Source organism: Mus musculus, chromosome 14, assembly GCF_000001635.26.
Source record: "Mus musculus strain C57BL/6J chromosome 14, GRCm38.p6 C57BL/6J".
Taxonomy (NCBI): domain Eukaryota; kingdom Metazoa; phylum Chordata; class Mammalia; order Rodentia; family Muridae; genus Mus; species Mus musculus.
The window spans coordinates 51739262-51755039 of record NC_000080.6 but is presented as its reverse complement, the minus strand read 5'-3'; the positions used below and the strand labels follow the sequence as shown (position 1 = coordinate 51755039).

Here is a 15778-nt window from a genome sequence, read left to right as displayed (position 1 = left end):
CATTAAGGTTAACAGGGAGGACATTGGTCAAGGGAATATGAAAATATGTACATTATTATAAAAATAAGCCTTATACCATGGCAGTCCATATCAGCTGGTCCACATTAAGGCCATGGCAAAGTCAACCAGATTCCACACCAACCCAGAAAGGCAGATTCCACAACAAATCCATTTGCTGCTCAAGAGGAATGGCTTCCCTGCAGCCCTGACTGTGGTCCACTGAGAGCAAGAAGTACCACCACTGTCCAGTGGGGAGGAGAGGCCAAGTGTTGCATCTGGGAGCACAGAAAGGAAGAGAAAAATGGAAGCTGGGGATCCAGACTGAAAGCCAGAGGTGTGGAACTTAGGATGTCACCCCGCTAATCCATTCTGCATCTGACACTCCAGGAAGGCTCACTGCCACATCTGGTGATGCCAGGCTCACCATGTTTTTTAAGGGATGGCACCTCCCTGTCTGAAACTGATTCCTGACTACAGTTCTGTCCTCATGAGTCAGGGCAGGACCTCTCATTATTCATCTCTCTTCTGTGTGGATTCTATCTTGGAATCTGTCCTTCCTGGTTTATGTTGAATGATCTCACAATTGACCTCTAAGGACAGATTCAGGGAGAGGGCAAGGGATAGCCTCACTGAGAGATCCCAATTCCCTGACTTCCTCTGCCAGCCACTTCATTCCCACAGAGAAACTTCAGGGAAGATGTCCTGGAAGGATGTCCTTCTCTTCTTAGATTCATTTGTTTCCAGGCACTGGGTAGATGCCTCAATTGGTATGAGGTCCTGTCTCCACACACACACACACACACACACACACACACACACACACACACACACACTTCTCTCTGTTTGTATGTCTCTCCCCTTTACTCTCTCCCCAACCCTGTCAGACACAGAGATACCAGAGATCTAGATTTGTATGCAGAAGTGTTTATTGACTAGAAAAGATCTATTCAGCTAAATTAAAGTCAGGTACAGGTTTCATGAGGACAGGTACTGATATGCAGTGCAGACAGAGGAATTGGTTCTTCAATACTATGATCTTGGCAGTAGCAGATGAGCAAAGACAGAAAGTGCTGGCACTGGAGCAAAAATATCCCATCCAAGTGAACCAGAAATACTGGGTAGGTGGGAGTGTCCAATGAAGTTCTGTTCTCACAGGCCACTCTGTATTACTTCACTGATCGTGTCGCTTGGTATCTCCATTCCATATAATGGCTTGCTGGAGTTGTGAGGAAATTTACAGATACCCGAGATGAACTATCATGACAATCTCTACTTATCTCGTCTTTGCAGGTGGAATTTGGATTGCCACACACACCAACAACATCAGCCAAAGTTGTATGAAGAAAAGTATTCGTGTCTTTACACATTCTTGTATAAGTGTTAATGACCCTCATTGCATCATCACATCGGGGATAGGCGCTATTATAGAAATGCTAGATTTGAAGGGGTTGGTGGCTGGCATGAGGCAAGCATTAGGACAAGTCCCAGAAGCAGCAGGAGACAAATTCGGGACTCAAGCAGCTTCAGACCCACGATTTCTGTGAGAACAGAAGAGAAGTGACTACTTCCACTCTACCTCAGTTTTCCCTATCTCTTCCTGAAGGCCCTCTGCTGTCACTGTGGGTCCACAGTGCCATCTCGAGCGCGCCCCCAACTCGCCAGCAAGAACGACGCTGCTACAGGATCCTTCTGCACACGTTTATTCAGTCCTGTTTCTTCTTGTTTATATCTCCCCCTGAATAGTAATCCTCTCTCGAATAATAATCCTCCCTCTAACCCGGGCCTCTCACTCTTATATACTCTCAGTTCCCATCCACGCACAGCAGGCCACGCCACCTCACCAGGCACACAGCTTCAGCTAATCAGGGCAGCAGGGGCAAATCTCCACCAAAATGGATTCACCTGTATCCTGGTACACCTGCGCAGCACTCAAGATGTTTGTGTCTTATATGAGGAAGTCAGGTGCAAGTCATATGACTTAGCTGCAGTCTCTGGCGCCTTTGGGACTGCCGCCACACCCGCTCCCCACAATTCCCCCTTTTTTCTTTTTTGGCAGAGAGAATGTCTGTAGATAGCCCCCAGCAGCCATGCCCCTTACCCGTCCTTGGGTGACAAACAGCATTGGTTTGATCCCTGTCTTAGGTTGGTGACATGCCCAGGGAGTCTTATCACTGACTATCTCTCAATCATGCCAAGCCACTCCTGGGGAGATTGTGTTTTGCTTGCAGCAGGTGCATCAAAAGGCCAGGATGTTAATTAACTTATGGCCAGATCTTAATTGCTGCAAGCAAGCCTCATGGGTGAAGGTAGAGGTCTGATCCCCAGTGTGCAAGCATAGGGGCCCTACACAAAACCATCCCTTAGGCTCATCACCCAGAGAGGTCTTGGCCAGCTCCCGTGTCGTTTTTCCTGGGGGAAGGGAACTAGGACACTGAACCTTCATGCAATCAGACATACCTTCCACAGGATGCCAACAGCAAGCTATCCTCTGTGCAGTGCTTAGCCTCGCACCCCACGGCATAACGCAGCATAATTTCTTTTAGAGCGGCAAACCGAATCTGAGGAGATTGTCCCGCCTCCACTGCAGCAAAAGCCTACGCTACCATGGCGAAAGTGCGGGCCTGCACACGCTGCACCTAACACATGTACCAAACACACAACGCACACGCACTATAACAAGCATACATCCCAGGGCTCTCATCCCCGCTCATCTTCCCTGAAGCAAGGGATAGATGGCCAGAGGGGCTATCTCTTTAAAGGGAATTCAGGGATCAAAAAGCATGGAAAAATTTGAATGTCATGTCGAGCTGGTATCGGCTTCTGGAATACCGAAAGGATCTCTCATCTCGGCTCCATCCTTTGTGCTTGTGGGATCATCCACCACATCCACAGGGGCAACTGGATCAGGAGCCTCATTCTTGCAGCGTCTCACCAATCTCTCCGGCACCCAAAGAGGTTCCGTCTGGTCCTGTGGAAACACACAAACAGACCCTCTCGCCCATGTCAATACCGGATCTGGTCGATCCTCTCCAAATATCCAGACAGAAGGTCCACCTACAGGTGGCTGCTGAGGAGGCATAGGGAGGCGGCGCAAAAGCTAATTCACCTTCCTCCTCCGCCTCAGCTCTGTTGTCCTGTCCTTTCTGTCCACCTGATAACACCGTGTCTCCTTTCTTTTTCCTTTTTCTTTTTAAGCCCTTTTCCTCTTCTGACATACTTTCTTGTTGCTCTTTAAGGATTTTCTGACCTGTCTTGACTGCCTCTACACACAGTTTCAAACAGTAACAGAGTCCATATATCAGAACAAACAAGACCAAAACTATCAGACCTACCCACAAAGGGTCAATGGAAGAAAAAAGCATAACTACACAGCGAGGATCTATTGATCACTACACTGAGGTTATCATAGTTCCTTAACTTGTCCCCAAACCAGGAACCTTAACTTGTTCCAAAGCCTGCTTCCTGGCAACTTTATATTTGCCTCTATTTTATCCGAGGTCCTTCCCAAACTCCTGGGTTACTTTGTGCCTACTTCCTGGCAACTTTATGCTCACCTCTATTTTATCGGAGGTCCTTCCCAAACTCCTGGGGTCACAAGTTTCACACCGTGAACTTACCCTGCTGGCAACCACTGACTGCTGAAAGTTCTGAACTCGGCGGGGGAGTCGGTTCCCCGTACGGGCCACCAATTGTCGCGTCTGCTCTCGACCAGCAAGAACGATGCGACCACCAGTCCTTCTAACAGCAGCTTATTCAGTCCTGATTCTTCTTCTTTCTCTTCATCAATACCGTTCCCCAGCTGAAGAGTTCTGAATCCACGCCGGATCCTTCTCAACAGTCTGTTTTACGGGAACACTTTATTAACCACTCCTTCCCCGTGATGCAGTTCTAAATCCTCCCTGTAGCAGGGGGTCTTCGCTCGTGCCTGAAGATGTTTCTTTTCCCGGGTTTCGGCACCACTTCTCGAGCGCGCCCCCAACTCTCCAGCAAGAACGACGCTGCTACAGGATCCTTCTGCACACGTTTATTCAGTCCTGTTTCTTCTTGTTTATATCTCCCCCCGAATAGTAATCCTCTCTCGAATAATAATCCTCCCTCTAACCCGGGCCTCTCACTCTTATATACTCTCAGTTCCCATCCACGCACAGCAGGCCACGCCACCTCACCAGGCACACAGCTTCAGCTAATCAGGGCAGCAGGGGCAAATCTCCACCAAAATGGATTCACCTGTATCCTGGTACACCTGCGCAGCACTCAAGATGTTTGTGTCTTATATGAGGAAGTCAGGTGCAAGTCATATGACTTAGCTGCAGTCTCTGGCGCCTTTGGGACTGCCGCCACACCCGCTCCCCACAGTGCCACATTTCCTGGACACTGTCCCATCATCTGCCCACCCTGTCCCAGGCTTAGACAGTCAGTGTCTTACCCAGTCTGAGTTGTGGCTCCTGTGGAACTGAGCGCTGATTGTCCTAGAAATGAAGGATAATTGGTGAGCCCCACTTGGCCTATAGACACAGATCAGGCTCTGTGGGTGGAGCTGGTGCTCAGAGTCTTCAACATGCAGAACACACCAATTAGTACACTGTCTGCTTGAACAACCAGCCTTCTGTTTCATCACTTTGCCAAGCCATGGCACTGCTGGCTCCATTGTTAGGAATCAAATTCCAAGTCCTCTTGTGCAGGGCAGTTTGAAGTCTGAATCTGAACTTTTTTTTTTCCATTTTTTATTAGGTATTTAGCTCATTTACATTTCCAATGCTATACCAAAAGTCCCTCATAGCCACCCACCCCCACTCCCCTACCCACCCACTCCCCTTTTTTGGCCCTGGCGTTCCCCTGTACTGGGGCATATAAAGTTTGCGTGTCCAATGGGCCTCTCTTTCCAGTGATGGCCGCCTATATTTTGATACATATGCAGCTAGAGTCAAGAGCTCCGGGGTACTGGTTAGTTCATAATGTTGTTCCACCTATAGGGTTGCAGATCCCTTTAGATCCTTGGGTACTTTCTCTAGCTCCTCCATTGGGAGCCCTGTGATCCATCCATTAGCTGACTGTGAGCATCCACTTCTGTGTTTGCTAGGCCCCGGCATAGTCTCACAAGAGACAGCTACATCTGAGTCCTTTCGATAAAATCTTGCTAGTGTATGCAATGGTGTCAGCGTTTGGATGCTGATTATGGGGTGGATCCCTGGATATGGCTTCTAAGGAGGGGCATAGTGTCCACACTTCAGTCTTCATTTTTCTTGAGTTTCATGTGTTTAGGAAATTGCATCTTATATCTTGGGTATACTAGGTTTTGGGCTAATATCCACTTATCAGTGAGTACATATTGTGCGAGTTCCTTTGTGAATGTGTTACCTCACTCAGGATGATGCCCTCCAGGTCCATCCACTTGGCTAGGAATTTCATAAATTCATTCTTTTTAATAGCTGAGTAGTACTCCATTGTGTAGATGTACCACATTTTCTGTATCCATTCCTCTGTTAAGGGGCATCTGGGTTCTTTCCAGCTTCTGGCTATTATAAATAAGGCTGCTATGAACATAGTGGAGCATGTGTCCTCCTTACCAGTTGGGGCATGTTCTGGATATATGCCCAGGAGAGGTATTGCTGGATCCTCCGGTAGTACTATGTCCAATTTTCTGAGGAACTGCCAGACTGATTTCCAGAGTGGTTGTACAAGCCTGCAATCCCACCAACAATGGAGGAGTGTTCCTCTTTCTCCACATCCACGCCAGCATCTGCTGTCACCTGAATTTTTGATCTTAGCCATTCTGACTGGTGTGAGGTGGAATCTCAGGGTTGTTTTGATTTGCATTTCCCTGATGATTAAGGATGTTGAACATTTTTTCAGGTGCTTCTCTGCCATTCGGTATTCCTCAGGTGAGAATTCTTTGTTCAGTTCTGAGCCCCATTTTTTAATGGGGTAATTTGATTTTCTGAAGTCCACCTTCTTGAGTTCTTTATATATGTTGGATATTAGTCTCCTATCTGATTTAAGATAGGTAAAGATCCTTTTTCAATCTGTTGGTGGTCTTTTTGTCTTATTGACGGTGTCTTTTGCCTTGCAGAAGCTTTGGAGTTCCAAGATATAAGATACAATTTGCTAAACACATGAAACTCAAAAGAATGAAGACTGAAGTGTGGACACTATGCCCCTCCTCAGAATTGGGAACAAAACACCCATGGAAGGAGTTACAGAGACAAAGTTTGGAGCTGAGACGAAAGGATGGACCATCTAGAGACTGCCATATCCAGGGATCCACCCCATAATCAGCTTCCAAATGCTGACACCATTGCATACACTAGCAAGATTTTATCGAAAGGACACAGATGTAGTTGTCTCTTGTGAGACTATGCCGGGGCCTAGCAAACACAGAAGTGGATGCTCACAGTCAGCTATTGGATGGATCACAGGGCTCCCAATGGAGGAGCTAGAGAAAGTACCCAAGGATCTAAAGGGATCTGCAACCCTATAGGTGGAACAACATTATGAACTAACCAGTACCCTGGAGCTCTTGACTCTAGCTGCATGTGTATCAAAAGATGGCCTAGTCAGCCATCACTGGAAAGAGAGCCCCACTGGACACGCAAACTGTATGTGCCCCAGTACAGGGGAACGCCAGGGCCAAAAAAATGGGAATGGGTGGGTAGGGAAGTGGGGGGGGGAGGGTATGGGGGACTTTTGGGATAGCATTGGAAATGTAATTGAGGAAAATACGTAATAAAAATATTAAAAAACAAAAAACAAGAAACAAAAAACAAAACAAAACAAAACAAAACAAAACAGAAAGGAAAGTCCAAGGTTCGAGCTCTTAATATCTTCTCAGTGAAGGCTCAGCTCAAGCCTACCTGTTCCAGAAATTTCTCCAACTCTGCCCAGGACTCACTGTGCCTTCCCCAGAATAATTTCCTTCTTTTGTTTTTACAAGAAAGGATGCCAGCTTCCTTCTGTCTTGGTCTGGTCTCTCCTTGATCGCCATTCCTCTTGTGAAATAGCCTGAGCAGCCAGGAAAACATGCCTGACTGAGATCCCAAAAGGCACTGAAGTAATGTCCCACAAGCAGTTGTTGTAACCACAACACAAGTGACATCACAGAAGATTCGAGTTCTCTCCTAGATACAGGAGATTGTCCAAGGAAGGCATTACTGATGATGTCACTGGGAAAGGCTAAGGCCTATTTGATATCCAGTTCTCCCCAAATTGACCAGTTTCTGTTGTGCATTTCCTGGAGCCTCTCGTGTGACCTGGCAAATACCCTATGGCAAAAATCTCTTTCTAAATTCAGAGCTTTCTCATCTGCTTCATTAGAAGACAAGTGCTTTCGATGGGAAGCATTGATTAGGACCCTGACATGCATAAGAGATTTTTGTTAGCATCCAAATCTCTAGGGAACGGTGAATGTAAGAGATATTTCTCAATAATAAATATACTCTCTGAGTGAATTCATGTGACACACGGTCTAATTCCCCAGGATTTCCCTGTTTCACAAAGGCCAATATCTTTCTCCTATACCTTTAATTGTATAAAACCTGGATAATATTTTCTTACTGTGCTTATCTTGATAGTGGGCATTGTTCCTATATACATATCCATGTGTTTCACTGTTTAAAATCCTATCTTTTGCCAGGAAAACTCCCTTTTCTTTGGAACGAAGGGGCTCAATGATAGGGCTAATATAAAATGGTAAACTTTCTGTTCCATCTTCAAAATATTAACTTGCACACCCTCCCTTTCTCTAAATTTCCTCCTGTGAAGCTTTTGTTTACCCTTCTAATCATTTTTTGTTATTCTAAATGAATTTGCAAATTGCTTTTCTAAGTACAAGAACAATTAATTTGGAATTTTGATGAGGATTGCATGGAATCTATAGATGCATAAAGGCCATTTTTACTATATCAATCCTGACAATCCATGAAAACGGGAGATCTTTCCATCTTCTGAGATGTTCTTCGATTTCTTTCTTCAGAGACTTGAAGTTCTTGTCATACAGATCTTTCACTTGCTTGTTAGAGTCACCTTCAAGGTATTTTCTTTTGTTTGTGACTATTGAGAAGGATGTGGTTTCCCTAATTTCTTTCTCAGACTGTTTATTTTTTGAGTAAAAGAAGGATACTGATTGGTTTGATGTAATTTATATCTAGCCACTTTGCTGAAGTTGTATATCAGGTTTAGCAGTTCTTTGGTGGTCAGTGCTTCTAACCATTGGTTGTATGCTGACCCCTGTGGTTGAATTATGGAAAGCTGCTACCCCTGTTGTTGGAAAGCTGGAAGAAGCTGAGGAGGGGGGCAGCTCTGTTGGAGGACCAGAACACTCAGTAAACCTGGACCCTGGAGATCTCTCAGACACAGCAATACCAACCAGGCTGCATACAACAGCTGTTATGAGGTCCCCAAAATATATACAGCAGAGGACTGCCAGGTCTGGATTCAGTCAGAGAAAATACACATAAGCCTCAAGAGAATGGAGGCCCTAGAGAGTTCAAAGGTCTGGTGGGGTGGGCGCGGGTGTGGGGTCATCCTGTGGACACAGGGGTGTGGGTTGAAGGTATGGGATATGGTATGGGAGTGGACCAGGAGAGGAATAAAATCTGGAGTTTAAAATTATAAAGGAAAATATTTAGAAATATAAAAGAAAGGAAAAAAGAAGGAATTCTCTGGTGGAACTTTTGTGGTCATTTAAGTATATGATCCTATCATCTGCAAATAGTGGTATTTTAACTTCTTTCTTTACAATTTGTATCTCTTTGTCCTCCTTCTCTTGTCTAATTAATCTTGCTAGGACTCTGAATATGTAGGGACTGAGAGGGCAGCCTTGTTTACTCATTGATTTTAGTGGGATTGCTTCCAGTTTCTCTTTATTTTGATGTTGGCTACTGGTTTGTTGTATATTGATTTTACTATGTTTAGGTATGGGCCATGAATTCCTGATCTTCCCTAAACTTTGATTATAAATAGATGTTGAATTTTGTCAAATGCTTTCTCAGCATGAAATGATCATGTAGTGTTTTTCTTTGAGATTGTTTAGATAGTGGATTATGCTGATAGATTTCTGTATATTGAACCATCCCTGCATCCCTGGGATGAAGTCCACTTGATAATGACAAATGGTCTTAATGATTTGTTCTTGGATTTGGTTTTTGAGAAGTGAATTGCATAATTTTGCACTGGTATCCATAAGTGAAATTCAGAAGTTCTTTCCTCGTTGGGTCTTTGTGTGGCTCTGGTATCAGTGTAACTGTGACTCCATAGAGCACATTGGGTATTATTCCTTTTGTTTCTATTTTGGGGAATAGTTTGAAGGGAATTGGTATTATTGAAGGTTTGAAAGAAATCTGCACTAAAAAAACCTGGTCCCAAGCTTTTGTTGATTGGGAGATTTTACCCATTGCTTCTATTTCTTTAGGGGTTATGGGACAGTTCACATGGTTTATCTGATAATGATTTAATTTTGATACCTGTATCTGTCAAGAAAATAGTACATTTCATCCATATTTTCCAGTTTTGTTGAGTACAAATTTGTAGTAGGATTTGATGATTTTTTTTTGATTACCTTTGTTTCTGACATTATGTCTCCTTTTTCATTTCTGATTTTGTTAATTTGGATACTGTCTCTGTGCCATCAGGTTAGTCTGGATAAGGGATTTTCTATCTTGTTGATTTTGTCAAAGAATCAGCTCCTGGTTTTGTTGATTCATGCATAGTTCTTTTTATTTCTTTGCTTGATTTCAGCCCCAAGTTTGATTATCTCCAGCCATCTACTCCTCTTGGGAATATTTGCTTCTTTTTGCTCAAGAATTTTCAGATGTTCTGTCAAGCTGCTAGTGTATACACTCCCCAGTTTCTTTTAGGAGGTACTCAGAGCTATGAGTTTTCCACTTAACATGGTTTTCATTGTGTCCCATAAGTTTGGGTGTGTTGTAACATTGTTTTCACTAAATTCTAAAAAGTCTTTAATTTCTTTCTTCATTTCTTCCTTGGCCTAGTTATAATTGAGGAGAGCATTGTTCAGCTTCCATGTGTATGTGGGCTTTCTGTTGTTTTTGTTGTTATTGAAGACCAGCCTTAGTCTGTGGTGATCTGATCGGTTGTATCAGATTATTTCAATTGTTTTTTATCAGTTGTGGCCTGTTTTGTGAACGATTATATGGTCAATTTTGTAGAAGGTGCCCTGAGGTACTGGGAAAAAGGTATATTCTTTTGATTTAGGATGAAATGTTGTATAGATATCTGTTAAACTGATTTAGTTCATAACTTCTGTTAGGTTCACTTTGTGTCTGTTTAGAATCGGTATCCATTATCTGACCATTGATGAGAGTATTGTGTGAGTTACAATGTGTATTTTGAACTTCAGTAAAATTTCTTTTATGGCTTTGGTTGCCTTTGCAGTTGGAGCATAGATGTTCAGAATTGAGAGTTTATCTTGGTAGATTTTTTTCCATTTAAGAATATGAAGTGCCCTTCCTTACCTTCTTTGAAAATTTTAGGCTGAAAGTAGATTTTATTCGATATTAGAATGCCTACTTCAGCTTATTTCTTGGGAACATTTGTTTGGAAAATTGTTTTTCAGCTTTTAATTCTGAGGTAGTATCTGTCTTTGTCAGTGAGGTGTATATCCTGTATGCAGCAAAATACTGGGTCCTGTTTACTTTTCCAGTCTTTTAGTCTATGTCCTTTTATTTGGGAACTGAGTCCACTGATGATTGAAAACCACTCTAGGAGTCAGTTTTGTGGTTCCTTGAAAAACTGGACATAGTACTACCTGAGGACCCAGCAATACCACTCCTGGGCATATACCGAGAAGATGCTCCAACATGTAATAATGACACATTGTGTTCATAGGAGCCTTATTATAATAGCTAGTAGCTGGAAAGAAACCAGATGTCCCTCAACAGAGGAATGGATGAAGGAAATGTGATGTAATTACACAATGGAGTACTACTCAGCTATTAAAAACAGTGAATTAATGAACTTCTTAGGCAAATGAATAGAACTAGAAAAATATCATCTTGAGTGAGGTAACTCAATCACAAAAGAACACACATGGTATGCACTCACTTATAAGTGGATACTAGCCCTGAAGTTTGGAATACCCAAGATACAATTAACAGACCACATGAAGCTCAAAAAGAAGGAAGACCAAAGTGTGGGTACGTTTGTCCTTCTTAGAAGGGGGAACAAAATACCCATGGGTGGAGACAGAGAGACAAAGTGTGGAGCAGTGACTAAATGAAAGGTCATTGAGAGGCTGCCCCATCTGTCTAACCATTCCCTATAGTGTCACTACACCCAGGTGCCATTGTGGATGCCAACAAGAGCTTGCTGACCAGAGCCTGGTATAGCTATCTCCTGAGAGACTCTGTCAGTGCCTGTCAAATACTGAAGAGGATGCTCTCAGCCAACCATTGGACTGATCACAGGGGCCATAATGGAGGAGATAGAGAAAGGACCCAAGGTACTGAGGGGTTTTGCAGCCCCATAGGAGGAACAATATGAACCAACCAGTACCCCAGTGATCTTAGGGACTAAAGCACTGCCCAAGAGTACACATGGAGGGAACTATTTCTCTAGCTGCATATTTAGCAGAGGATGGCTTTGTTGGTTATCAATGAGAGATGTCCTTAGTCTTGTGAAGGCTCAATGTCCTAATGTAGGGGAATGTCAGGACCAGGGAGCTGGAGTAGGTGGGTTAGTGAGCAGGGGGAGGCGACTGGGTTTTCAGAGGGGAAAGCAGGAAATGGAATAACATTTGAAATGTAAATAATGAAAATAATTAATTTAAAAATAATAAATAAACTGAACTTCTAAATTATCCAGAGATTATGAGACTTGAGAAGGTCTTGGCTAATCTTCCTAACCTGTGTGTCCTTGTGTGATTAAGACAGGTTTCTTTCTGTGCTGGGAGGGTAGTTGAAGGAAACAATTTTAATTTTCATCTGGAGGTGGCTTATTCCCTAAGGATGAGCATGAATTCTGACCTTGTCTGTCAGGAATGGCACCGAACCATACATTGTTGTCCCGTTTCCAGACTGCAGAGCCCCACTGGTTTCTGAGCCTTACTGGCTGCTTGCTCTTCTCTACAAACCCTGCTCTCTCTTTTGGAGTAAATTGTCCCCTATTATATGTACTTAATTTTGTGTTTTATCTTCCTACAGGATGTTGAGTAGCTGCTTAAGTAGTTTCAGAACCACTAATCTTAGTGCTTTTATATAAGATTGAGTGGGATTATCATTTCAAAATCTGAATATGAGCTCAGAATACAAAGAAAAGGAGTCAATTTGATAATCCAGAAATAAAATAACACGGGGAAAGCTTAAAAACCAGTGACTGGACAAGTTAGCCATTTGGAAGAGGTGTTCATCAGCCTCTGGTTCTATCTGTACCTTCAAAGTCTACTCAAGGTTGGACTAACCTGAAGGAGTAAACACGAATCTCAGGGAGCACACAGTGGCCATGGAATACTTTCTCCAGAGATAGATTCTGACAGTCTACAAGGATGACGAACAGAACTGACCTGTGGAATGGGAACACTCTGGCCTTACAGATCTTATTCTGACAAAGGCTCCAGAATTCAAGATTACGATCCGTAAAACTAGAGCAAATCTGTGTGTAGGACACTATTGGCTCATCAAGCCTGGGATGCACCAGGGCATACAGTAGGCACATATTTGCTCTAAGGAATCCCTACAATAATGAGAAGACAGGATGAAGACGCCAAGATCATCCCTCTAAAAAGGAGAGCTGAGAATCTTAACTCATCACCTAATTTTTAGAAAAGTCTGTGCATTCCCTTTTAACTTCCAGCTATGCATGTGTTTAAAAAAGAGAATGAGAAAAGGCACAATGGGGAAGTCCCAGCATCTTCAAGAAAACACCATTCTCTTCAATCACAGGAGAGTGGGTTAGGAATGCCTCCCCCACCCACCTGCACAACTCTTCCAGGGAAAACAGGCTTTAGAATCTAAAGCACAGACTCACATCTAACCAATGAGAGAGGCATTCTAAGTCAGATCATACCAGTCCACAGACACTAAATGATACAATCAGAAAACCTTTTGAGATGCAATCCTCTCCACCCTATCACCCACTCCCCCTCCCTTTCTTTTCTCAGACAGGGTCTTTCGTAGCTCAGGAGGGTCTTGAACTCTGGCTCTTCCTGGTTCAGTGTTCCCAGTACCCAGCCTTGAGAGACATTTTTCAAACAATGTTTAACACTAGGCGTTAGAGTCTAAACTTTTAAACTTCTAAGACTATCTATCAGAAGCCAATTTACAACTATATAAAAAAGGCACCACCTTGGGTGTGATTGGCAAACACATTCTTGCACATTTCTGCATTTTCTTAAACTATATTTACATTATGCTCCACCCTTAAAGTTTCCTTCTAATTATCTGCAAGCTGGATAACTATCTCACTCTGTCTCCCAAAAATTCTCCCAAGGACAGGAAAAGTTATGTAAGGGCTGGAGCGACATTTCTGGGGTTGTCTAGTTTTGTCCCTAAAAGACACCCAATGCCCTTGACCCCTTGGGACAGGCAGAGCAAAAGCTCTTCAGAAAAGCTTGGCGGCTGGGAAGCTTTTTTCTGCCCTGTCTAGCAGGGTCACCGGTTTTATCTGAGGAAACTCAACTCTTAACTTTAGTTGGGCCACCAGCTGCCCTTGCCCAGCACCTTCCTGGACCCCATAGCCAGGGCTCCTGGCTCAACTGACCCCTTTGGGGTGCTCCAATTCTCCAGGTGTCTCAGCACTGCTACCTTGCGGATGGTGGAGAGTCATATGCCCTCCTCACTGGTCTGCACTCCCAAGCTCTTCAGAGTCAGGAAGCAGCCACCATTTTTCAGGTCGCAGGCCTTGAACACCTTCCTGTAGGCACCTTCACCAATCTGCCACGAACTCATACTGCTGATAGGCGCGACTCAGGCTGTCCTTCTCCAAGCTGACCACAGGCTGCCTTGGCAGCACAGTGGAACCGGGGTGCGCACTCGCTGCCTTACAAACCTCGGGGAGGCACGGAGTCGGACTCGCGGCCACAGGGCTAGACTGACCGAACTCCTCGCCCTCGGGCGCAAACCGGGCGCAGCCTCAGTGAAACTCCACCTAGCCAAGTTGCAGCAATGCGCCATGTCGCCCCTGCAGGAGAGCGCCGATCCCTCCTCTTCCCCCTCCTCAGCGATTACAAAGTCTGCCCACAATCTCTGCACTTAGGAGGAGGAGACCGGAGGACAAGGAGAAAGTGTGATCAGACTGCCCAGGAGACTTCCACCAGGTTCCACCAGCTCCCCTTTCCTCCCCTCTACTTGCCCTGGCTTCCTAATCCGGCCAGGTTTCTCGGAGAAAAACCAAGTTACTTTTTTTTCCTCAGCAGGGCTCGTACAGTCTTCACGAGGAAAAGTTGCTGGGGCCCCTCGGGGATGAGCGCCGCGCGGGAAGCAATGGGACCAGAGGGGGCATGCCGAGCAGCCCAGAGTATGCCCACAGAGCGGGGGAGGGGAGGAGCCGGGCGCTTCAATATCATGGCTCAATATTTATACCTATATTGTTGTTCTCCGCTGTCCTCCCTGACTCTGGGGGCCTGGTCGTGCGGGGTACAGGGCGACCTGAGGGAGTTAAGAAGCTGGCGTGAAAGCACCAGGTGTTCACCCGAGTTGGGCAGCAAAATGGTGTTGGGGCTCCTAGGACTTTCTAACCCAGTGCTGCTAGTATGCCAGTAAGGGTGGTCAGACATCTGCTTGGAGATTGCTTCCTTTCTTTCTACTTTCAGTTTTTCTACAGGGAGACATTTGAAAGGGACTCGCTCTCACAAATGGTCTTTCGGGTATGGCAACCTTAGTGGAAGAGGAAATTCTGCCTCCGACTTGGAGGACCTCCCTGGTGGAAACTCAGGGAGGACAGAACATCTGGTAGGGGAGGGCTGGGGCTACAAAAGGTGGGAGAGCAAGGGGCTCTGGAAGGGGAGAAGTGTCCTGCCCCACTCCCCCCCCCCCCGCGCGCGCACACACACACACACACACACACACACACACACACACACACACACACACACACACACGCATGCACATTAAGATGCCAAGAGTGTGGGAAAGGCAGGTCCATCACACTTTTGCTTGTCCTGTCCTGAAAAAGTAACTTCAGGACTCAGCTAGCAAACCGAGAATGGTCCTTAAGTTTTTAACCCGTGCAAAAGCAACCACCCTTATGACAGTGGGGGGGGGGGCAGTAAATGTAGGTCTCCCAGGTGTGAGAAGAGGCGTCCCTTGTGTCGCGACATCTGAACCACCCCCTGGTATCCTGGGTGGCTGAATGTCTGTAGCCAAGACAGTTGCTCTGTTCTCCAAAGGCTGGAGGCAAGTTCCCAAACGCGGTCGGGCGCCCCCTCCCCGTTCTGTTGTTAAGGGATGACCAAGTGAGCCTTCAAGTCCCATGGCGACCTTAGTCTGGGCTGGACCTTGTTCCACCACAGCCGCGTGTCCGGAATGGTCCGCATGCCTTTACCTGCCCAGCACCCCTCCTCCCCCGCTCACCCTTCTGCCTGGAATTAAAGAATACAAGGCGCGACCCCCACTGGGTGCAAGCATAGCACCACCTGGCCAAGGCAGGTCCACTCCTGGCTCCTTTGAGAGCTTTCCTAAAAAGCTGCGGAAAGGACCCTCCAGGTAGCAGGAGCAATGGCCTTGGCTCCTGCCATCACCCTCTGCCCATTTCCAGCCCAGGCTCCTGGAGGGGGCAGCCGTCCCACCCCTGCGGGCCTACACCCCTGGGACCAGAGCAGCGGTGCCTA

The 15778-nt window shown here is 45.4% G+C and overlaps 2 pseudogenes; both read right to left on the bottom strand.

Moving 5' to 3' along the window:
* Positions 1083–1533, bottom strand: Ear-ps3 (eosinophil-associated, ribonuclease A family, pseudogene 3; annotated as a pseudogene).
* Positions 13638–14515, bottom strand: Gm49261 (annotated as a pseudogene).
* Between the last annotated feature and the right edge of the window lie 1263 nt (positions 14516–15778).